The sequence below is a fragment of the Mytilus galloprovincialis genome, chromosome 10 (genome assembly GCF_965363235.1).
Source record: "Mytilus galloprovincialis chromosome 10, xbMytGall1.hap1.1, whole genome shotgun sequence".
NCBI lineage: Eukaryota > Metazoa > Mollusca > Bivalvia > Mytilida > Mytilidae > Mytilus > Mytilus galloprovincialis.
Genome location: NC_134847.1, coordinates 7732 through 27827, shown reverse-complemented (window position 1 = coordinate 27827; position 20096 = coordinate 7732).

Genomic DNA, 20096 nt, shown 5'->3' with positions numbered 1-20096 from the left:
GTCAGTGAAGTTTGTGGCATGTTTTTAGTGTTTCTTCTGCTGTCAATGTCGGTTATAAATATATTGCATAACTAGGTGGAGCACATGATAATATTGTACCAGGGACTTGAATATTCAATATTACACCTTGATACAACGTTTTCGAGTGCTCACTGTTTAAATCACAATATATTCGTAGTAATGCAGAAAGCTAGCTCATGAGACTTGTACATGCTGTTAAAAAGTATAAATTTACAAACATATCAAACATATCAAACTGAATCAGCAGTAAATAAGACAAAACACGACTGGCAATATTACACAACCAGAAAGACATCTTATTACATGTTTCTCTCCCCTAAATGTATAATTACCTTGGGGACAGAAAGAAATGATAAGTGCATGTTACATGGGTGTGTAATTATTTAATCTTATGATAATACGTATTACCTGACATTGTCTGTTTTTGTGGCCGATATTAATAAAAAAACAAAAAAAGAGATTCAACATTACGCATCAAGATACAACTTGGTACAAAGTTCTTTTGAGCTCTTTTTATCAAAAAAAAACATGATCCCCTTTAACGGATCGGAGAAAGCCATCGCCTCTGCTATCTCCATTTTGAACCAAAAGGCTAATTCCTACCTGTACATACCACAATACACGATTGCCTCTATGTTTTCAGTCTTGAGGAAGCCAACCATTTATTTTTTGCCTTTCTTATTCATGGTACAACATAATCATATGCTCCATCTATTCATCGAATATACAATGAAGATGTATGTTCTTAATCAATATTAAATTCATTTTAAACTACTCCAGTGATTGTTATAAACACATAGAGCACAATTTATAACGAACGGTAATACAATACCAATTACATTATGTAATAAGGTTTTATTGATACTGTTAGAATATACTGTATTTTCAAGAGTAAAAATTTCGTGGGTTTGAACGTAATAGTAAGTTCGTGGGGATTAATTCCGTGGTTTTTAATGTGAGAAAAAAAGCATGTAAATTTTACTTTATAATTGATAAAATTTCAATACAACCAATCTCAACTTTCGCCGCTAGAAAAATAAAAAAATGCATCTAGGAGAAGTTATATTATTACTTTTCGGAACAAATAACATTAAGAAAATATCTCTATTCGAATCAATTCTACCGCTCTTTGAAGATTGAAGTCAAAGGCACTTTTAATACTTTGTACTTAAAAACATGTTTTAGCAATGTTTCAAGCATGCGCAGTCACAGAAAAGGGACTTTTGTACAGAATTGACAAAGGGCACTTATGTACAGAATTGACAAAGGGCACCTCAATTGGCAAATTCTCACAATGGTCAACTTTCATAACTTTAATTCAAAATCATACCCTTACCCTAACCTAAACCCTAATTCTAACCCTATCCTAAATCCTACCCTAAACGAAAACCACAAACCCTAACCCAAACCCAAACCTTAATCCTTACCGTAACTCAAACTCAAACCCATACCCTAACGTAAAGCCTAACCGTAACCCCAAAGTCAAACCCCAAACCCAAACCCTTTCATTGATAAATTGCATGCCTACTTTGAACAGTGATAACTCTGACATTTTTTAATCGATTTGAAAGATCTTTGACGTTTTGGAAAGCCCTGACAAGCTGATATTCGATGAATATGATGTGTAGTCTGTCATATGAAATTCCTTTTTTTCCTGTCTGTTTGGAAATTAGCAATTTTTTCATTTTCTCAGGCTCGTATCTTTACCATTTCTCGTGCAATCGGAAAAACATCTAAGTAATTTAGACTCGTTTTTTCTAGTTCTTTTAAGATAGCCTCAAGTCAGAGACTCAAATTTTGAAACAAAAAAGTTGGGTTGAAAAATGTGCTATTTTTTTGGAAAGATTTCCAAATTTTTCACAAGAACAACGAAATTTGTATAATTTTATTACCTTGGGGCTTGCACTTTTTTTCATTCATAAGCTGACAAAATGCGCCAAATTTTGGAGCATATACGACGTGTATATATAGCGGGGTGACTGAGTGGCGAGATGAAACGTGTTTGAACAAAAGCACTGAAAGAGGACGCATGGAAGATATTTCTCACGGTTCAAATGCGTTTTTTATGTTTTTTTACTCTCAAAATTGGGTGTGTTAATTTTGAAGTGGTTGGTCCACTTGAAAAGACGAAATCAAAATAGTTAAAAAAAAAAAAAAAAAAAAAAAAAAAAAAAAATCTTTCAGTCAAATATCGCATTACGAGTTTGTTCGTATTAAGTTTTTTCACGAACTTCTCAAAAATCAAAGTTTTGGAGGGATGGGGGGTCAGGTTATGGTTTTTGGTACTTTTCATAGTCGATCTTTTCAATATTTCAACATGATCCTATGCTTCGTTCGGCTTGATGTTAAAAAATCGGCCCCGTTAGGGGTAGTACTTTTTGACAATTAAGCCCCTGGTGAAGACCGCAAGTCTTTATCTTTTGTAGTTTGGGAGTTGGTGTTAATTTCGGGGTTAGGCTTTACTCTCGCACAAACGTTTCTTCAGTGAGGTCGGAAAGTGCGGTCGTACACTTCAGTGATACCAATGAGTTTTCATCCTTTAGATCGCCTTTCCATCTTTTAGGAACAGTTAACTTTATGAAAATATCTCTATTCAAATCCATTCTACATCTGTTTGAAGATTGAGGTCAAAGGCACTCTTCATACTCTGTACTTAGAAATATTGTTGGAAATTTCTGACGCATGCGCAGTCACAAAAAAGGGCAGACATGCGCAGAAGTGACAATGGGCACCTCACTAACCCTCGTCAAAGTACACTACCCTGTCCCAATCATGACCCTAATCCGTACCCTAACCCTAACCCTGACCCTAACCCTGACCCAAACCCTGACCCTTACCCTAACCCTAACCCTGACCCTAACCCAAACACTAACCATGACCCTAACCCTAACCCTAACCCTAACCCTAACCCTAACCCTAACCCTGACCTTAACCCAAACACTAACCCTAACCCAAACCCCAAATGTGTTAAAATTGTTGTTTTAGAGGCCTAGCTTTATCTCGGAAAGGATAAGTCTAGGAGGGTAACCGATTGGATTTTCGTATTAAGTTTTTTCACGAACTTCTCAAAAATCAAAGTTTTGGAGGGATGGGGGGTCAGGTTATGGTTTTTGGTACTTTTCATAGTCGATCTTTTCAATATTTCAACATGATCCTATGCTTCGTTCGGCTTGATGTTAAAAAATCGGCCCCGTTAGGGGTAGTACTTTTTGACAATTAAGCCCCTGGTGAAGACCGCAAGTCTTTATCTTTTGTAGTTTGGGAGTTGGTGTTAATTTCGGGGTTAGGCTTTACTCTCGCACAAACGTTTCTTCAGTGAGGTCGGAAAGTGCGGTCGTACACTTCAGTGATACCAATGAGTTTTCATCCTTTAGATCGCCTTTCCATCTTTTAGGAACAGTTAACTTTATGAAAATATCTCTATTCAAATCCATTCTACATCTGTTTGAAGATTGAGGTCAAAGGCACTCTTCATACTCTGTACTTAGAAATATTGTTGGAAATTTCTGACGCATGCGCAGTCACAAAAAAGGGCAGACATGCGCAGAAGTGACAATGGGCACCTCACTAACCCTCGTCAAAGTACACTACCCTGTCCCAATCATGACCCTAATCCGTACCCTAACCCTAACCCTGACCCTAACCCTGACCCAAACCCTGACCCTTACCCTAACCCTAACCCTGACCCTAACCCAAACACTAACCATGACCCTAACCCTAACCCTAACCCTAACCCTAACCCTAACCCTAACCCTGACCTTAACCCAAACACTAACCCTAACCCAAACCCCAAATGTGTTAAAATTGTTGTTTTAGAGGCCTAGCTTTATCTCGGAAAGGATAAGTCTAGGAGGGTAACCGATTGGATTTTCGTATTAAGTTTTTTCACGAACTTCTCAAAAATCAAAGTTTTGGAGGGATGGGGGGTCAGGTTATGGTTTTTGGTACTTTTCATAGTCGATCTTTTCAATATTTCAACATGATCCTATGCTTCGTTCGGCTTGATGTTAAAAAATCGGCCCCGTTAGGGGTAGTACTTTTTGACAATTAAGCCCCTGGTGAAGACCGCAAGTCTTTATCTTTTGTAGTTTGGGAGTTGGTGTTAATTTCGGGGTTAGGCTTTACTCTCGCACAAACGTTTCTTCAGTGAGGTCGGAAAGTGCGGTCGTACACTTCAGTGATACCAATGAGTTTTCATCCTTTAGATCGCCTTTCCATCTTTTAGGAACAGTTAACTTTATGAAAATATCTCTATTCAAATCCATTCTACATCTGTTTGAAGATTGAGGTCAAAGGCACTCTTCATACTCTGTACTTAGAAATATTGTTGGAAATTTCTGACGCATGCGCAGTCACAAAAAAGGGCAGACATGCGCAGAAGTGACAATGGGCACCTCACTAACCCTCGTCAAAGTACACTACCCTGTCCCAATCATGACCCTAATCCGTACCCTAACCCTAACCCTGACCCTAACCCTGACCCAAACCCTGACCCTTACCCTAACCCTAACCCTGACCCTAACCCAAACACTAACCATGACCCTAACCCTAACCCTAACCCTAACCCTAACCCTAACCCTAACCCTGACCTTAACCCAAACACTAACCCTAACCCAAACCCCAAATGTGTTAAAATTGTTGTTTTAGAGGCCTAGCTTTATCTCGGAAAGGATAAGTCTAGGAGGGTAACCGATTGGATTTTCGTATTAAGTTTTTTCACGAACTTCTCAAAAATCAAAGTTTTGGAGGGATGGGGGGTCAGGTTATGGTTTTTGGTACTTTTCATAGTCGATCTTTTCAATATTTCAACATGATCCTATGCTTCGTTCGGCTTGATGTTAAAAAATCGGCCCCGTTAGGGGTAGTACTTTTTGACAATTAAGCCCCTGGTGAAGACCGCAAGTCTTTATCTTTTGTAGTTTGGGAGTTGGTGTTAATTTCGGGGTTAGGCTTTACTCTCGCACAAACGTTTCTTCAGTGAGGTCGGAAAGTGCGGTCGTACACTTCAGTGATACCAATGAGTTTTCATCCTTTAGATCGCCTTTCCATCTTTTAGGAACAGTTAACTTTATGAAAATATCTCTATTCAAATCCATTCTACATCTGTTTGAAGATTGAGGTCAAAGGCACTCTTCATACTCTGTACTTAGAAATATTGTTGGAAATTTCTGACGCATGCGCAGTCACAAAAAAGGGCAGACATGCGCAGAAGTGACAATGGGCACCTCACTAACCCTCGTCAAAGTACACTACCCTGTCCCAATCATGACCCTAATCCGTACCCTAACCCTAACCCTGACCCTAACCCTGACCCAAACCCTGACCCTTACCCTAACCCTAACCCTGACCCTAACCCAAACACTAACCATGACCCTAACCCTAACCCTAACCCTAACCCTAACCCTAACCCTAACCCTGACCTTAACCCAAACACTAACCCTAACCCAAACCCCAAATGTGTTAAAATTGTTGTTTTAGAGGCCTAGCTTTATCTCGGAAAGGATAAGTCTAGGAGGGTAACCGATTGGATTTTCGTATTAAGTTTTTTCACGAACTTCTCAAAAATCAAAGTTTTGGAGGGATGGGGGGTCAGGTTATGGTTTTTGGTACTTTTCATAGTCGATCTTTTCAATATTTCAACATGATCCTATGCTTCGTTCGGCTTGATGTTAAAAAATCGGCCCCGTTAGGGGTAGTACTTTTTGACAATTAAGCCCCTGGTGAAGACCGCAAGTCTTTATCTTTTGTAGTTTGGGAGTTGGTGTTAATTTCGGGGTTAGGCTTTACTCTCGCACAAACGTTTCTTCAGTGAGGTCGGAAAGTGCGGTCGTACACTTCAGTGATACCAATGAGTTTTCATCCTTTAGATCGCCTTTCCATCTTTTAGGAACAGTTAACTTTATGAAAATATCTCTATTCAAATCCATTCTACATCTGTTTGAAGATTGAGGTCAAAGGCACTCTTCATACTCTGTACTTAGAAATATTGTTGGAAATTTCTGACGCATGCGCAGTCACAAAAAAGGGCAGACATGCGCAGAAGTGACAATGGGCACCTCACTAACCCTCGTCAAAGTACACTACCCTGTCCCAATCATGACCCTAATCCGTACCCTAACCCTAACCCTGACCCTAACCCTGACCCAAACCCTGACCCTTACCCTAACCCTAACCCTGACCCTAACCCAAACACTAACCATGACCCTAACCCTAACCCTAACCCTAACCCTAACCCTAACCCTAACCCTGACCTTAACCCAAACACTAACCCTAACCCAAACCCCAAATGTGTTAAAATTGTTGTTTTAGAGGCCTAGCTTTATCTCGGAAAGGATAAGTCTAGGAGGGTAACCGATTGGATTTTCGTATTAAGTTTTTTCACGAACTTCTCAAAAATCAAAGTTTTGGAGGGATGGGGGGTCAGGTTATGGTTTTTGGTACTTTTCATAGTCGATCTTTTCAATATTTCAACATGATCCTATGCTTCGTTCGGCTTGATGTTAAAAAATCGGCCCCGTTAGGGGTAGTACTTTTTGACAATTAAGCCCCTGGTGAAGACCGCAAGTCTTTATCTTTTGTAGTTTGGGAGTTGGTGTTAATTTCGGGGTTAGGCTTTACTCTCGCACAAACGTTTCTTCAGTGAGGTCGGAAAGTGCGGTCGTACACTTCAGTGATACCAATGAGTTTTCATCCTTTAGATCGCCTTTCCATCTTTTAGGAACAGTTAACTTTATGAAAATATCTCTATTCAAATCCATTCTACATCTGTTTGAAGATTGAGGTCAAAGGCACTCTTCATACTCTGTACTTAGAAATATTGTTGGAAATTTCTGACGCATGCGCAGTCACAAAAAAGGGCAGACATGCGCAGAAGTGACAATGGGCACCTCACTAACCCTCGTCAAAGTACACTACCCTGTCCCAATCATGACCCTAATCCGTACCCTAACCCTAACCCTGACCCTAACCCTGACCCAAACCCTGACCCTTACCCTAACCCTAACCCTGACCCTAACCCAAACACTAACCATGACCCTAACCCTAACCCTAACCCTAACCCTAACCCTAACCCTAACCCTGACCTTAACCCAAACACTAACCCTAACCCAAACCCCAAATGTGTTAAAATTGTTGTTTTAGAGGCCTAGCTTTATCTCGGAAAGGATAAGTCTAGGAGGGTAACCGATTGGATTTTCGTATTAAGTTTTTTCACGAACTTCTCAAAAATCAAAGTTTTGGAGGGATGGGGGGTCAGGTTATGGTTTTTGGTACTTTTCATAGTCGATCTTTTCAATATTTCAACATGATCCTATGCTTCGTTCGGCTTGATGTTAAAAAATCGGCCCCGTTAGGGGTAGTACTTTTTGACAATTAAGCCCCTGGTGAAGACCGCAAGTCTTTATCTTTTGTAGTTTGGGAGTTGGTGTTAATTTCGGGGTTAGGCTTTACTCTCGCACAAACGTTTCTTCAGTGAGGTCGGAAAGTGCGGTCGTACACTTCAGTGATACCAATGAGTTTTCATCCTTTAGATCGCCTTTCCATCTTTTAGGAACAGTTAACTTTATGAAAATATCTCTATTCAAATCCATTCTACATCTGTTTGAAGATTGAGGTCAAAGGCACTCTTCATACTCTGTACTTAGAAATATTGTTGGAAATTTCTGACGCATGCGCAGTCACAAAAAAGGGCAGACATGCGCAGAAGTGACAATGGGCACCTCACTAACCCTCGTCAAAGTACACTACCCTGTCCCAATCATGACCCTAATCCGTACCCTAACCCTAACCCTGACCCTAACCCTGACCCAAACCCTGACCCTTACCCTAACCCTAACCCTGACCCTAACCCAAACACTAACCATGACCCTAACCCTAACCCTAACCCTAACCCTAACCCTAACCCTAACCCTGACCTTAACCCAAACACTAACCCTAACCCAAACCCCAAATGTGTTAAAATTGTTGTTTTAGAGGCCTAGCTTTATCTCGGAAAGGATAAGTCTAGGAGGGTAACCGATTGGATTTTCGTATTAAGTTTTTTCACGAACTTCTCAAAAATCAAAGTTTTGGAGGGATGGGGGGTCAGGTTATGGTTTTTGGTACTTTTCATAGTCGATCTTTTCAATATTTCAACATGATCCTATGCTTCGTTCGGCTTGATGTTAAAAAATCGGCCCCGTTAGGGGTAGTACTTTTTGACAATTAAGCCCCTGGTGAAGACCGCAAGTCTTTATCTTTTGTAGTTTGGGAGTTGGTGTTAATTTCGGGGTTAGGCTTTACTCTCGCACAAACGTTTCTTCAGTGAGGTCGGAAAGTGCGGTCGTACACTTCAGTGATACCAATGAGTTTTCATCCTTTAGATCGCCTTTCCATCTTTTAGGAACAGTTAACTTTATGAAAATATCTCTATTCAAATCCATTCTACATCTGTTTGAAGATTGAGGTCAAAGGCACTCTTCATACTCTGTACTTAGAAATATTGTTGGAAATTTCTGACGCATGCGCAGTCACAAAAAAGGGCAGACATGCGCAGAAGTGACAATGGGCACCTCACTAACCCTCGTCAAAGTACACTACCCTGTCCCAATCATGACCCTAATCCGTACCCTAACCCTAACCCTGACCCTAACCCTGACCCAAACCCTGACCCTTACCCTAACCCTAACCCTGACCCTAACCCAAACACTAACCATGACCCTAACCCTAACCCTAACCCTAACCCTAACCCTAACCCTAACCCTGACCTTAACCCAAACACTAACCCTAACCCAAACCCCAAATGTGTTAAAATTGTTGTTTTAGAGGCCTAGCTTTATCTCGGAAAGGATAAGTCTAGGAGGGTAACCGATTGGATTTTCGTATTAAGTTTTTTCACGAACTTCTCAAAAATCAAAGTTTTGGAGGGATGGGGGGTCAGGTTATGGTTTTTGGTACTTTTCATAGTCGATCTTTTCAATATTTCAACATGATCCTATGCTTCGTTCGGCTTGATGTTAAAAAATCGGCCCCGTTAGGGGTAGTACTTTTTGACAATTAAGCCCCTGGTGAAGACCGCAAGTCTTTATCTTTTGTAGTTTGGGAGTTGGTGTTAATTTCGGGGTTAGGCTTTACTCTCGCACAAACGTTTCTTCAGTGAGGTCGGAAAGTGCGGTCGTACACTTCAGTGATACCAATGAGTTTTCATCCTTTAGATCGCCTTTCCATCTTTTAGGAACAGTTAACTTTATGAAAATATCTCTATTCAAATCCATTCTACATCTGTTTGAAGATTGAGGTCAAAGGCACTCTTCATACTCTGTACTTAGAAATATTGTTGGAAATTTCTGACGCATGCGCAGTCACAAAAAAGGGCAGACATGCGCAGAAGTGACAATGGGCACCTCACTAACCCTCGTCAAAGTACACTACCCTGTCCCAATCATGACCCTAATCCGTACCCTAACCCTAACCCTGACCCTAACCCTGACCCAAACCCTGACCCTTACCCTAACCCTAACCCTGACCCTAACCCAAACACTAACCATGACCCTAACCCTAACCCTAACCCTAACCCTAACCCTAACCCTAACCCTGACCTTAACCCAAACACTAACCCTAACCCAAACCCCAAATGTGTTAAAATTGTTGTTTTAGAGGCCTAGCTTTATCTCGGAAAGGATAAGTCTAGGAGGGTAACCGATTGGATTTTCGTATTAAGTTTTTTCACGAACTTCTCAAAAATCAAAGTTTTGGAGGGATGGGGGGTCAGGTTATGGTTTTTGGTACTTTTCATAGTCGATCTTTTCAATATTTCAACATGATCCTATGCTTCGTTCGGCTTGATGTTAAAAAATCGGCCCCGTTAGGGGTAGTACTTTTTGACAATTAAGCCCCTGGTGAAGACCGCAAGTCTTTATCTTTTGTAGTTTGGGAGTTGGTGTTAATTTCGGGGTTAGGCTTTACTCTCGCACAAACGTTTCTTCAGTGAGGTCGGAAAGTGCGGTCGTACACTTCAGTGATACCAATGAGTTTTCATCCTTTAGATCGCCTTTCCATCTTTTAGGAACAGTTAACTTTATGAAAATATCTCTATTCAAATCCATTCTACATCTGTTTGAAGATTGAGGTCAAAGGCACTCTTCATACTCTGTACTTAGAAATATTGTTGGAAATTTCTGACGCATGCGCAGTCACAAAAAAGGGCAGACATGCGCAGAAGTGACAATGGGCACCTCACTAACCCTCGTCAAAGTACACTACCCTGTCCCAATCATGACCCTAATCCGTACCCTAACCCTAACCCTGACCCTAACCCTGACCCAAACCCTGACCCTTACCCTAACCCTAACCCTGACCCTAACCCAAACACTAACCATGACCCTAACCCTAACCCTAACCCTAACCCTAACCCTAACCCTAACCCTGACCTTAACCCAAACACTAACCCTAACCCAAACCCCAAATGTGTTAAAATTGTTGTTTTAGAGGCCTAGCTTTATCTCGGAAAGGATAAGTCTAGGAGGGTAACCGATTGGATTTTCGTATTAAGTTTTTTCACGAACTTCTCAAAAATCAAAGTTTTGGAGGGATGGGGGGTCAGGTTATGGTTTTTGGTACTTTTCATAGTCGATCTTTTCAATATTTCAACATGATCCTATGCTTCGTTCGGCTTGATGTTAAAAAATCGGCCCCGTTAGGGGTAGTACTTTTTGACAATTAAGCCCCTGGTGAAGACCGCAAGTCTTTATCTTTTGTAGTTTGGGAGTTGGTGTTAATTTCGGGGTTAGGCTTTACTCTCGCACAAACGTTTCTTCAGTGAGGTCGGAAAGTGCGGTCGTACACTTCAGTGATACCAATGAGTTTTCATCCTTTAGATCGCCTTTCCATCTTTTAGGAACAGTTAACTTTATGAAAATATCTCTATTCAAATCCATTCTACATCTGTTTGAAGATTGAGGTCAAAGGCACTCTTCATACTCTGTACTTAGAAATATTGTTGGAAATTTCTGACGCATGCGCAGTCACAAAAAAGGGCAGACATGCGCAGAAGTGACAATGGGCACCTCACTAACCCTCGTCAAAGTACACTACCCTGTCCCAATCATGACCCTAATCCGTACCCTAACCCTAACCCTGACCCTAACCCTGACCCAAACCCTGACCCTTACCCTAACCCTAACCCTGACCCTAACCCAAACACTAACCATGACCCTAACCCTAACCCTAACCCTAACCCTAACCCTAACCCTAACCCTGACCTTAACCCAAACACTAACCCTAACCCAAACCCCAAATGTGTTAAAATTGTTGTTTTAGAGGCCTAGCTTTATCTCGGAAAGGATAAGTCTAGGAGGGTAACCGATTGGATTTTCGTATTAAGTTTTTTCACGAACTTCTCAAAAATCAAAGTTTTGGAGGGATGGGGGGTCAGGTTATGGTTTTTGGTACTTTTCATAGTCGATCTTTTCAATATTTCAACATGATCCTATGCTTCGTTCGGCTTGATGTTAAAAAATCGGCCCCGTTAGGGGTAGTACTTTTTGACAATTAAGCCCCTGGTGAAGACCGCAAGTCTTTATCTTTTGTAGTTTGGGAGTTGGTGTTAATTTCGGGGTTAGGCTTTACTCTCGCACAAACGTTTCTTCAGTGAGGTCGGAAAGTGCGGTCGTACACTTCAGTGATACCAATGAGTTTTCATCCTTTAGATCGCCTTTCCATCTTTTAGGAACAGTTAACTTTATGAAAATATCTCTATTCAAATCCATTCTACATCTGTTTGAAGATTGAGGTCAAAGGCACTCTTCATACTCTGTACTTAGAAATATTGTTGGAAATTTCTGACGCATGCGCAGTCACAAAAAAGGGCAGACATGCGCAGAAGTGACAATGGGCACCTCACTAACCCTCGTCAAAGTACACTACCCTGTCCCAATCATGACCCTAATCCGTACCCTAACCCTAACCCTGACCCTAACCCTGACCCAAACCCTGACCCTTACCCTAACCCTAACCCTGACCCTAACCCAAACACTAACCATGACCCTAACCCTAACCCTAACCCTAACCCTAACCCTAACCCTAACCCTGACCTTAACCCAAACACTAACCCTAACCCAAACCCCAAATGTGTTAAAATTGTTGTTTTAGAGGCCTAGCTTTATCTCGGAAAGGATAAGTCTAGGAGGGTAACCGATTGGATTTTCGTATTAAGTTTTTTCACGAACTTCTCAAAAATCAAAGTTTTGGAGGGATGGGGGGTCAGGTTATGGTTTTTGGTACTTTTCATAGTCGATCTTTTCAATATTTCAACATGATCCTATGCTTCGTTCGGCTTGATGTTAAAAAATCGGCCCCGTTAGGGGTAGTACTTTTTGACAATTAAGCCCCTGGTGAAGACCGCAAGTCTTTATCTTTTGTAGTTTGGGAGTTGGTGTTAATTTCGGGGTTAGGCTTTACTCTCGCACAAACGTTTCTTCAGTGAGGTCGGAAAGTGCGGTCGTACACTTCAGTGATACCAATGAGTTTTCATCCTTTAGATCGCCTTTCCATCTTTTAGGAACAGTTAACTTTATGAAAATATCTCTATTCAAATCCATTCTACATCTGTTTGAAGATTGAGGTCAAAGGCACTCTTCATACTCTGTACTTAGAAATATTGTTGGAAATTTCTGACGCATGCGCAGTCACAAAAAAGGGCAGACATGCGCAGAAGTGACAATGGGCACCTCACTAACCCTCGTCAAAGTACACTACCCTGTCCCAATCATGACCCTAATCCGTACCCTAACCCTAACCCTGACCCTAACCCTGACCCAAACCCTGACCCTTACCCTAACCCTAACCCTGACCCTAACCCAAACACTAACCATGACCCTAACCCTAACCCTAACCCTAACCCTAACCCTAACCCTGACCTTAACCCAAACACTAACCCTAACCCAAACCCCAAATGTGTTAAAATTGTTGTTTTAGAGGCCTAGCTTTATCTCGGAAAGGATAAGTCTAGGAGGGTAACCGATTGGATTTTCGTATTAAGTTTTTTCACGAACTTCTCAAAAATCAAAGTTTTGGAGGGATGGGGGGTCAGGTTATGGTTTTTGGTACTTTTCATAGTCGATCTTTTCAATATTTCAACATGATCCTATGCTTCGTTCGGCTTGATGTTAAAAAATCGGCCCCGTTAGGGGTAGTACTTTTTGACAATTAAGCCCCTGGTGAAGACCGCAAGTCTTTATCTTTTGTAGTTTGGGAGTTGGTGTTAATTTCGGGGTTAGGCTTTACTCTCGCACAAACGTTTCTTCAGTGAGGTCGGAAAGTGCGGTCGTACACTTCAGTGATACCAATGAGTTTTCATCCTTTAGATCGCCTTTCCATCTTTTAGGAACAGTTAACTTTATGAAAATATCTCTATTCAAATCCATTCTACATCTGTTTGAAGATTGAGGTCAAAGGCACTCTTCATACTCTGTACTTAGAAATATTGTTGGAAATTTCTGACGCATGCGCAGTCACAAAAAAGGGCAGACATGCGCAGAAGTGACAATGGGCACCTCACTAACCCTCGTCAAAGTACACTACCCTGTCCCAATCATGACCCTAATCCGTACCCTAACCCTAACCCTGACCCTAACCCTGACCCAAACCCTGACCCTTACCCTAACCCTAACCCTGACCCTAACCCAAACACTAACCATGACCCTAACCCTAACCCTAACCCTAACCCTAACCCTAACCCTAACCCTGACCTTAACCCAAACACTAACCCTAACCCAAACCCCAAATGTGTTAAAATTGTTGTTTTAGAGGCCTAGCTTTATCTCGGAAAGGATAAGTCTAGGAGGGTAACCGATTGGATTTTCGTATTAAGTTTTTTCACGAACTTCTCAAAAATCAAAGTTTTGGAGGGATGGGGGGTCAGGTTATGGTTTTTGGTACTTTTCATAGTCGATCTTTTCAATATTTCAACATGATCCTATGCTTCGTTCGGCTTGATGTTAAAAAATCGGCCCCGTTAGGGGTAGTACTTTTTGACAATTAAGCCCCTGGTGAAGACCGCAAGTCTTTATCTTTTGTAGTTTGGGAGTTGGTGTTAATTTCGGGGTTAGGCTTTACTCTCGCACAAACGTTTCTTCAGTGAGGTCGGAAAGTGCGGTCGTACACTTCAGTGATACCAATGAGTTTTCATCCTTTAGATCGCCTTTCCATCTTTTAGGAACAGTTAACTTTATGAAAATATCTCTATTCAAATCCATTCTACATCTGTTTGAAGATTGAGGTCAAAGGCACTCTTCATACTCTGTACTTAGAAATATTGTTGGAAATTTCTGACGCATGCGCAGTCACAAAAAAGGGCAGACATGCGCAGAAGTGACAATGGGCACCTCACTAACCCTCGTCAAAGTACACTACCCTGTCCCAATCATGACCCTAATCCGTACCCTAACCCTAACCCTGACCCTAACCCTGACCCAAACCCTGACCCTTACCCTAACCCTAACCCTGACCCTAACCCAAACACTAACCATGACCCTAACCCTAACCCTAACCCTAACCCTAACCCTAACCCTAACCCTGACCTTAACCCAAACACTAACCCTAACCCAAACCCCAAATGTGTTAAAATTGTTGTTTTAGAGGCCTAGCTTTATCTCGGAAAGGATAAGTCTAGGAGGGTAACCGATTGGATTTTCGTATTAAGTTTTTTCACGAACTTCTCAAAAATCAAAGTTTTGGAGGGATGGGGGGTCAGGTTATGGTTTTTGGTACTTTTCATAGTCGATCTTTTCAATATTTCAACATGATCCTATGCTTCGTTCGGCTTGATGTTAAAAAATCGGCCCCGTTAGGGGTAGTACTTTTTGACAATTAAGCCCCTGGTGAAGACCGCAAGTCTTTATCTTTTGTAGTTTGGGAGTTGGTGTTAATTTCGGGGTTAGGCTTTACTCTCGCACAAACGTTTCTTCAGTGAGGTCGGAAAGTGCGGTCGTACACTTCAGTGATACCAATGAGTTTTCATCCTTTAGATCGCCTTTCCATCTTTTAGGAACAGTTAACTTTATGAAAATATCTCTATTCAAATCCATTCTACATCTGTTTGAAGATTGAGGTCAAAGGCACTCTTCATACTCTGTACTTAGAAATATTGTTGGAAATTTCTGACGCATGCGCAGTCACAAAAAAGGGCAGACATGCGCAGAAGTGACAATGGGCACCTCACTAACCCTCGTCAAAGTACACTACCCTGTCCCAATCATGACCCTAATCCGTACCCTAACCCTAACCCTGACCCTAACCCTGACCCAAACCCTGACCCTTACCCTAACCCTAACCCTGACCCTAACCCAAACACTAACCATGACCCTAACCCTAACCCTAACCCTAACCCTAACCCTAACCCTAACCCTGACCTTAACCCAAACACTAACCCTAACCCAAACCCCAAATGTGTTAAAATTGTTGTTTTAGAGGCCTAGCTTTATCTCGGAAAGGATAAGTCTAGGAGGGTAACCGATTGGATTTTCGTATTAAGTTTTTTCACGAACTTCTCAAAAATCAAAGTTTTGGAGGGATGGGGGGTCAGGTTATGGTTTTTGGTACTTTTCATAGTCGATCTTTTCAATATTTCAACATGATCCTATGCTTCGTTCGGCTTGATGTTAAAAAATCGGCCCCGTTAGGGGTAGTACTTTTTGACAATTAAGCCCCTGGTGAAGACCGCAAGTCTTTATCTTTTGTAGTTTGGGAGTTGGTGTTAATTTCGGGGTTAGGCTTTACTCTCGCACAAACGTTTCTTCAGTGAGGTCGGAAAGTGCGGTCGTACACTTCAGTGATACCAATGAGTTTTCATCCTTTAGATCGCCTTTCCATCTTTTAGGAACAGTTAACTTTATGAAAATATCTCTATTCAAATCCATTCTACATCTGTTTGAAGATTGAGGTCAAAGGCACTCTTCATACTCTGTACTTAGAAATATTGTTGGAAATTTCTGACGCATGCGCAGTCACAAAAAAGGGCAGACATGCGCAGAAGTGACAATGGGCACCTCACTAACCCTCGTCAAAGTACACTACCCTGTCCCAATCATGACCCTAATCCGTACCCTAACCCTAACCCTGACCCTAACCCTGACCCAAACCCTGACCCTTACCCTAACCCTAACCCTGACCCTAACCCAAACACTAACCATGACCCTAACCCTAACCCTAACCCTAACCCTAACCCTAACCCTAACCCTGACCTTAACCCAAACACTAACCCTAACCCAAACCCCAAATGTGTTAAAATTGTTGTTTTAGAGGCCTAGCTTTATCTCGGAAAGGATAAGTCTAGGAGGGTAACCGATTGGATTTTCGTATTAAGTTTTTTCACGAACTTCTCAAAAATCAAAGTTTTGGAGGGATGGGGGGTCAGGTTATGGTTTTTGGTACTTTTCATAGTCGATCTTTTCAATATTTCAACATGATCCTATGCTTCGTTCGGCTTGATGTTAAAAAATCGGCCCCGTTAGGGGTAGTACTTTTTGACAATTAAGCCCCTGGTGAAGACCGCAAGTCTTTATCTTTTGTAGTTTGGGAGTTGGTGTTAATTTCGGGGTTAGGCTTTACTCTCGCACAAACGTTTCTTCAGTGAGGTCGGAAAGTGCGGTCGTACACTTCAGTGATACCAATGAGTTTTCATCCTTTAGATCGCCTTTCCATCTTTTAGGAACAGTTAACTTTATGAAAATATCTCTATTCAAATCCATTCTACATCTGTTTGAAGATTGAGGTCAAAGGCACTCTTCATACTCTGTACTTAGAAATATTGTTGGAAATTTCTGACGCATGCGCAGTCACAAAAAAGGGCAGACATGCGCAGAAGTGACAATGGGCACCTCACTAACCCTCGTCAAAGTACACTACCCTGTCCCAATCATGACCCTAATCCGTACCCTAACCCTAACCCTGACCCTAACCCTGACCCAAACCCTGACCCTTACCCTAACCCTAACCCTGACCCTAACCCAAACACTAACCATGACCCTAACCCTAACCCTAACCCTAACCCTAACCCTAACCCTAACCCTGACCTTAACCCAAACACTAACCCTAACCCAAACCCCAAATGTGTTAAAATTGTTGTTTTAGAGGCCTAGCTTTATCTCGGAAAGGATAAGTCTAGGAGGGTAACCGATTGGATTTTCGTATTAAGTTTTTTCACGAACTTCTCAAAAATCAAAGTTTTGGAGGGATGGGGGGTCAGGTTATGGTTTTTGGTACTTTTCATAGTCGATCTTTTCAATATTTCAACATGATCCTATGCTTCGTTCGGCTTGATGTTAAAAAATCGGCCCCGTTAGGGGTAGTACTTTTTGACAATTAAGCCCCTGGTGAAGACCGCAAGTCTTTATCTTTTGTAGTTTGGGAGTTGGTGTTAATTTCGGGGTTAGGCTTTACTCTCGCACAAACGTTTCTTCAGTGAGGTCGGAAAGTGCGGTCGTACACTTCAGTGATACCAATGAGTTTTCATCCTTTAGATCGCCTTTCCATCTTTTAGGAACAGTTAACTTTATGAAAATATCTCTATTCAAATCCATTCTACATCTGTTTGAAGATTGAGGTCAAAGGCACTCTTCATACTCTGTACTTAGAAATATTGTTGGAAATTTCTGACGCATGCGCAGTCACAAAAAAGGGCAGACATGCGCAGAAGTGACAATGGGCACCTCACTAACCCTCGTCAAAGTACACTACCCTGTCCCAATCATGACCCTAATCCGTACCCTAACCCTAACCCTGACCCTAACCCTGACCCAAACCCTGACCCTTACCCTAACCCTAACCCTGACCCTAACCCAAACACTAACCATGACCCTAACCCTAACCCTAACCCTAACCCTAACCCTAACCCTAACCCTGACCTTAACCCAAACACTAACCCTAACCCAAACCCCAAATGTGTTAAAATTGTTGTTTTAGAGGCCTAGCTTTATCTCGGAAAGGATAAGTCTAGGAGGGTAACCGATTGGATTTTCGTATTAAGTTTTTTCACGAACTTCTCAAAAATCAAAGTTTTGGAGGGATGGGGGGTCAGGTTATGGTTTTTGGTACTTTTCATAGTCGATCTTTTCAATATTTCAACATGATCCTATGCTTCGTTCGGCTTGATGTTAAAAAATCGGCCCCGTTAGGGGTAGTACTTTTTGACAATTAAGCCCCTGGTGAAGACCGCAAGTCTTTATCTTTTGTAGTTTGGGAGTTGGTGTTAATTTCGGGGTTAGGCTTTACTCTCGCACAAACGTTTCTTCAGTGAGGTCGGAAAGTGCGGTCGTACACTTCAGTGATACCAATGAGTTTTCATCCTTTAGATCGCCTTTCCATCTTTTAGGAACAGTTAACTTTATGAAAATATCTCTATTCAAATCCATTCTACATCTGTTTGAAGATTGAGGTCAAAGGCACTCTTCATACTCTGTACTTAGAAATATTGTTGGAAATTTCTGACGCATGCGCAGTCACAAAAAAGGGCAGACATGCGCAGAAGTGACAATGGGCACCTCACTAACCCTCGTCAAAGTACACTACCCTGTCCCAATCATGACCCTAATCCGTACCCTAACCCTAACCCTGACCCTAACCCTGACCCAAACCCTGACCCTTACCCTAACCCTAACCCTGACCCTAACCCAAACACTAACCATGACCCTAACCCTAACCCTAACCCTAACCCTAACCCTAACCCTAACCCTGACCTTAACCCAAACACTAACCCTAACCCAAACCCCAAATGTGTTAAAATTGTTGTTTTAGAGGCCTAGCTTTATCTCGGAAAGGATAAGTCTAGGAGGGTAACCGATTGGATTTTCGTATTAAGTTTTTTCACGAACTTCTCAAAAATCAAAGTTTTGGAGGGATGGGGGGTCAGGTTATGGTTTTTGGTACTTTTCATAGTCGATCTTTTCAATATTTCAACATGATCCTATGCTTCGTTCGGCTTGATGTTAAAAAATCGGCCCCGTTAGGGGTAGTACTTTTTGACAATTAAGCCCCTGGTGAAGACCGCAAGTCTTTATCTTTTGTAGTTTGGGAGTTGGTGTTAATTTCGGGGTTAGGCTTTACTCTCGCACAAACGTTTCTTCAGTGAGGTCGGAAAGTGCGGTCGTACACTTCAGTGATACCAATGAGTTTTCATCCTTTAGATCGCCTTTCCATCTTTTAGGAACAGTTAACTTTATGAAAATATCTCTATTCAAATCCATTCTACATCTGTTTGAAGATTGAGGTCAAAGGCACTCTTCATACTCTGTACTTAGAAATATTGTTGGAAATTTCTGACGCATGCGCAGTCACAAAAAAGGGCAGACATGCGCAGAAGTGACAATGGGCACCTCACTAACCCTCGTCAAAGTACACTACCCTGTCCCAATCATGACCCTAATCCGTACCCTAACCCTAACCCTGACCCTAACCCTGACCCAAACCCTGACCCTTACCCTAACCCTAACCCTGACCCTAACCCAAACACTAACCATGACCCTAACCCTAACCCTAACCCTAACCCTAACCCTAACCCTAACCCTGACCTTAACCCAAACACTAACCCTAACCCAAACCCCAAATGTGTTAAAATTGTTGTTTTAGAGGCCTAGCTTTATCTCGGAAAGGATAAGTCTAGGAGGGTAACCGATTGGATTTTCGTATTAAGTTTTTTCACGAACTTCTCAAAAATCAAAGTTTTGGAGGGATGGGGGGTCAGGTTATGGTTTTTGGTACTTTTCATAGTCGATCTTTTCAATATTTCAACATGATCCTATGCTTCGTTCGGCTTGATGTTAAAAAATCGGCCCCGTTAGGGGTAGTACTTTTTGACAATTAAGCCCCTGGTGAAGACCGCAAGTCTTTATCTTTTGTAGTTTGGGAGTTGGTGTTAATTTCGGGGTTAGGCTTTACTCTCGCACAAACGTTTCTTCAGTGAGGTCGGAAAGTGCGGTCGTACACTTCAGTGATACCAATGAGTTTTCATCCTTTAGATCGCCTTTCCATCTTTTAGGAACAGTTAACTTTATGAAAATATCTCTATTCAAATCCATTCTACATCTGTTTGAAGATTGAGGTCA